This window comes from Phyllobates terribilis, unplaced genomic scaffold (assembly GCF_046119375.1).
Source record: "Phyllobates terribilis strain yellow unplaced genomic scaffold, ASM4611937v1 Scaffold_17__1_contigs__length_24005725, whole genome shotgun sequence".
Lineage (NCBI taxonomy): Eukaryota > Metazoa > Chordata > Amphibia > Anura > Dendrobatidae > Phyllobates > Phyllobates terribilis.
The window spans coordinates 22,876,918-22,882,917 of NW_027362777.1; the positions used below are offsets into that span (position 1 = coordinate 22,876,918).

At 49.1% G+C, this 6,000-nt stretch overlaps 1 protein-coding gene across 2 annotated transcripts in view; it reads right to left on the reverse strand.

Moving 5' to 3' along the window:
• The window catches only part of LOC141176150 (uncharacterized), a 28,396-nt gene extending 28,194 nt beyond the window's left edge, over positions 1–202 (reverse strand). Inside the window, exon 1 of one of the 2 annotated variants that reach the window (XM_073660148.1) lies at positions 131–202. The gene's annotated coding sequence lies outside the window, so the exon portion shown is untranslated. The remainder of the gene's footprint in view (positions 1–130) is intronic. The other variant, XM_073660147.1, reaches the window with a different exon arrangement.
• Between the last annotated feature and the right edge of the window lie 5,798 nt (positions 203–6,000).

The following is a 6,000-nucleotide window of genomic DNA, read 5'->3' on the forward strand; positions in this document are numbered from 1 at the left end:
TATGTATCTATTACAGGAAACAGAACAAAAACCTTATGATTCTTATAAAGGGGCAGCACAAGACCCCCAAAGTGTCTCCGTGCTGAAGGGGTTAATGCCCCCTGCGCCCAGTAATGGGGTCTCCACATACCTCCACCTGCAGAGCCGCCACCACATATATGGCTGCTCTATGCGCACAGGAGCTGTGATGAGGTCACAGGAGGGGAGGAGTCAGGGGTCACATGATCAGGGGCCTCAGTGGATGCAGGACTCTGCTGTGCTGGTTGTCATGGTGCTGGATGAGCTGAAGTTTATGTGTGGGGTCAGGAGGGGTTTACAGTGTGGATGTAGCAGAGCCGCGTGTGTACGAGGTGTACGGAGTAGAGCCGCGTGTGTACGAGGTGTACGGAGCAGAGCCGCGTGTGTACGAGGTGTACGGAGCAGAGCCGTGTGTGTACGAGGTGTACGGAGCAGAGCCGTGTGTGTACGAGGTGTACGGAGCAGAGCCGTGTGTGTACGAGGTGTACGGAGCGGAGCCGTGTGTGTACGAGGTGTACGGAGCGGAGCCGTGTGTGTACGAGGTGTACGGAGCGGAGCCGTGTGTGTACGAGGTGTACGGAGCGGAGCCGCGTGTGTACGAGGTGTACGGAGCGGAGCCGCGTGTGTACGAGGTGTACGGAGCGGAGCCGCGTGTGTACGAGGCGTACGGAGCAGAGCCGCGTGTGTACGAGGCGTACGGAGCAGAGCCGCGTGTGTACGAGGCGTACGGAGCGGAGCCGCGCGTGTACGAGGCGTACGGAGCGGAGCCGCGCGTGTACGAGGCGTACGGAGCGGAGCCGCGCGTGTACGAGGCGTACGGAGCGGAGCCGCGCGTGTACGAGGCGTACGGAGCGGAGCCGCGCGTGTACGAGGCGTACGGAGCGGAGCCGCGCGTGTACGAGGCGTACGGAGCGGAGCCGCGCGTGTACGAGGCGTACGGAGCGGAGCCGCGCGTGTACGAGGCGTACGGAGCGGAGCCGCGCGTGTACGAGGCGTACGGAGCGGAGCCGCGCGTGTACGAGGCGTACGGAGCGGAGCCGCGCGTGTACGAGGCGTACGGAGCAGAGCCGCGCGTGTACGAGGCGTACGGAGCGGAGCCGCGCGTGTACGAGGCGTACGGAGCGGAGCCGCGCGTGTACGACGTGTACGGAGCGGAGCCGCGCGTGTACGAGGCGTACGGAGCGGAGCCGCGCGTGTACGAGGCGTACGGAGCGGAGCCGCGCGTGTACGAGGCGTACGGAGCGGAGCCGCGCGTGTACGAGGCGTACGGAGCGGAGCCGCGCGTGTACGAGGCTTACGGAGCGGAGCCGCGCGTGTACGAGGCGTACGGAGCGGAGCCGCGCGTGTACGAGGCGTACGGAGCGGAGCCGCGCGTGTACGAGGCGTACGGAGCGGAGCCGCGCGTGTACGAGGCGTACGGAGCAGAGCCGCGCGTGTACGAGGCGTGCGGAGCCGCGTGTGTACGAGGCGTGCGGAGCGGAGCCGTGTGTGTACGAGGCGTGCGGAGCGGAGCTGGGCGTGTACGAGGCATACGGAGCGGATGCTGCCCCTCTCCAGGAGCGATCACAGCAGCATGCTCGGCATGAGACGTTCTTGTACTACACAGACTGTCCTGACAGAACACAGCTCGTCAGGACGTAGCCCCGACCTCCAGCGACCGCCGGACAGTCCCATTGGATCGGGGACGGTTGGGAGGTTTCTGTATATAAGTTGTGGGTGATAATTGTAGAATTATTAATGTCTTAGCATAAAAGGATGGACCTGAGTGTTTGTGCCGGGGTCCACATGCATGGAGGGGTTGAGGCGCTGCTGGCTGTATTATGCAGACGGCATCTGCCTGTAACAGTAGTAACCAGAAACTACTAGAAACTCTGCACCAAAATGAAGCAAATCCTTATTCTGGGACCTTCGCCTTGTACGTAACACCCCCGGATCCGGTACAAGCCGGGCAGATGTTCTCATTCATGTCATTTTCTGCTTAAGGTTCTGCGGTTTTCTGGCCAACTATAAAAAAGGAAAAGCGTAAAACAATATTAGTTTCTGCTGCATTGACATAAGTACAATCTTTCATTATATATAAATCTATTACACGTCGGGTCAATGCTGTAAAGGACAGTAAAGTGCCATGGTTGTGGTTGTGGTTTTTGGGGTCACTCTACTTCCCTCCCAAAAATGCAATCAGAAACTTGTAACTACTGATCTCTCCACAAGAAGAAGCCGACAACTCCATCAATGGGATCATTTTATAAAATTAGGTCTTCGCAAGATGAAAATGGTCTCACAAACCACATTTTTTTTTAAATGTTCATAAAAAAAAAACAAAGAAACAAAAATAATAACCTTACTTTGATTTTTTCCCCCATTTTTCAATACTTTATGTGGTAAATTGAATGTTGTCGTTCCAAAGAACAACTAGTCCCACAAAACACAAGCCCTCCGTCTGTTAATGAAAAAACAAAGTTATATTTTTTGGGAAAAAGGGGAGGAAAAAAACAAAAAATTGGTCTTGTCAGAATAATGTAATTGCTATATATATATTCTTTTAAAACTGAATAATTTTACCCAAAAATTGTGATCTCTTATAATATTATCATTCTTCATGCGAGATTAATCATTAGTCTGTAGATAAATCCAAACATCTGGAAGATGTAGAACAATATATCTGTGATTCTCCTCTGCCAGGATAAGCGCCTCCTTTCTGTCCTTTCTGTGATGGAGAAAACGCTTGAAAGATTCAGAAAGTCCGATGAGTTTTTGGAGCTTATTGTAAAGGGCCTTAATGACGACCTGGGAAAGAAACCACCAGAAACAAAGGATCCAACCAGGTAAGTTCTAATGATCCCGTCTGATAAAATGATCAGCTTTATTTCCATGGGATTGTTCTGTAGAAGAGATGGGACCTGCAGCATTTTGATCCTGAGCTTCACTATGTATAGATGTAGCAAAGCTTAATGTGACAATTCACACAGCGCATTGATAAACTGTCTCAGAAGGTTAGCTCTCAGAAGAGAATTAACATCACTTATAGTGGAACTAAACTTACAATTTTTTTTCAGAATTGTGAAAATTCTGGCACTTTGCAAAGCACTTCATTAGTTTCTTTGGCGTCATATCCATAAAATGATGATATTAAAGTGGCCTCCAGACCCTGCTTTTCCCCAGTGCAGGAGCGTTGCTGGGGTCCTAAGAGATCAGGGACCCCAGCCCCAAAGTACATGTTTCCCCATATAACCTCCCTGCCACTTAAAAGAGGATTTATACATATATAATTACAGTATACCACTGTTACTAATCTAAAATACACTATACAAAGACCAATATTCCCAAAATTACTACTATACAAGGCCAAAATGATCCTGCTACACAATGTCCTCTACCATCACCACCACACAGTGAGTCCATATATGAGAGAAAACCCCGCAGGGTAAAAGACCATCAAAGGAGTCCAAGGAGTATAAAATCTATCATATTTATTCAGCAATAGAAGAATAGGATGATGGGGGAAGGGACACAACACATATGTGATTGTTAGACATGTAAGCAAAAAAAAGCAAGGCACGCAAGGAAGAGGCCATTCCAGGTATAATGGCTGTCTGTAGTATCATCATGGGTATACTAAAATATCCCAAAATAGACACCGCATATATTCCACTGGGGGCAACAGTCATCATATGCAGGTGCATCTCACTAAATTACAATATCATCAAAAAGATAATTTATTTGAGTTCTTCAATACAAAAAGTGAAACTCATATATTATATAGAGTCATTACACACAGAGGGATCTATTTCAAGTGTTTATTTCTGTTAATGTTGACGATTATGGCTTACAGCCAATGAAAACACAAAAGTCATTATCTCAGTAAATTAGAATAATTAACAAAAAACACCTGCAACGGCTTCCTAAGTGTTTAAAAATGTCCCATAGTCTGTTTCAGTAGGCTCCACAATCATGGGGAAGACTGCTGACTTGACAGATGTCCAGAAGGCAGTCATTGACACACTCCACAAGGTCTCAGAGTCTGGAGGAAGAGTGAAGAGGCACAAAATCCAAGCTGCTTGAGGTCTAGTGTGAAGTTTCCACAACCAGTGATGGTTTGGGGAGCCATGTCATCTGCTGGTGTAGGTCCACTGTGTTTTATCAACACCAAAGTCAGCCGGCCGTCTACCAGGACATTTTACAGCACGTCATGCTTCCCTCTGCCGACAAGCTTTTTGGAGATGGAAATTTCATTCTCCAGCAGGACTTGGCCCCTGTCCACACTGCCAAAAGTACCAATGCCTGGTTTAAAAGCAACAGTATCACTCTGCTTAATTGGTCAGCAAACTCACATGACCTTAACCCCATAGAGAATCTATTATAGAGAATCTATGGGGTATTGTCAAGAGAAAGATAAGAGACGCCAAACCCAACAATGCAGACGAACTGAAGGCTGCTATCAAAGCAACCTGGGCTTCCATAACACCTCAGCAGTGCCACAGGCTGATCGCCTCCATGCCACATTGCCGCATTGATGCAGAAATTGATGCAAAAGGAGCCCCGACCAAGTACTGAGTGCATTTACTGAACATACATGTCAGTAGGCCAACATTTCGGATTTTAAAAACATTTTTCAAGCTGATGTTATAAAGTATTTTAATTTACTGAGATAATGACTTTTGTGATTTCATTGGCTGTAAGCCATAATTAGTGGCGTACCGCCAATGGTGGCAGGCCACACTACTGCTATGGGGCCCGTGAGCCTCGGGGGGAGCGAGGAGGATAGGTGAGTATTGGGGGGGTGGGAGGTTGCGGCGGCGGAGGAGCGGGCACACGCAGTAGCGGCTGCTGTAGCTACCACGTGTGCCCGCTGCTAAAGGGACATGAATATTCCCTCTTCTCCACTTCCATGGGCATGGAGAAGAGGGAATATTCATTCTCTTTAGTAGCGGGCACGGAGGAGCGCTGAGCCGTGGCTCCAACTTACAGTGCCCGCTACTAAAGAGAATGCATATTCACGCTTGTCAACGCTCATGGTCCCGGCGTGGAGAGGAGTGAATATGCCGGCAGCAGCTCACCTCAACAACTGAGAGCGCGCGCTGCTCAGATACCAACATGAACTGCTGGCAGACAGAACTCAGCAGCTCTGGAGCAGAGGTGAGGAAGGAAGGTGAGTATAAGTGTTTATTTTTTGTGTGTGCAGTGATGGGGCCACACATACCAGGATTAGGGGGTGAGGAGGCCATACATACCAGGATTGGGGGATGAGGGGGCTATGCATACCAGGATTGGGGGATGAGGGGGCCACACATACCAGGATTGGGGGATGAGAAGGCCCCACATACCATTCTTGACCCCATTTTTGGCGATCGGATATTTCCCTGGATCTCGTGTATCCTGCTGCATATTGGTGTATATAACGTAGGCTTACGTCATGTGAACAATGGCCAAATAGCTGTTGGCTGAGAACTCATCCTAAAAGATAAAATCTGCGATGGAGGTTCCTAATACGGCTTCCAACGAAGATGTGAAATCATCCAAATGTGTATAAGAACTAGCGAGTGATAAAGGAGACAATGGCTGGTAGGTAATAAGTCATTACCTGTCTGCCAATATCTTCTTCTGGAAGACTTCAAGATATCATGTATTACATATTACATATTATTCTGAAACGAGCCATGTAATACCACATGTGTCCTGGAGAGGCCACTACGTCCAGCAAAACACAGCTGATTGCTGAGGGGGTTCACTGCCGGACCCCCGACTATCAACTGATAGCCTGCAAGTCCTCATTTGGGGACAGGAGTTGTTCACACTTGGCATATTTTGTGATTCATGAGGGGAGGACAGTAGCCGGATATAGACTTTTTCTATAAAGTCAGATTAAAGGGGTTTTCAGGAATGTTTTTATGTAATATATAGGAGGTTCCCAGTGGTAGAGAAAACACACAGAGCTTTACTTTCTCCTGCGGCTCCAGCTCTGGATCTTCAGCGCTTCCTGTG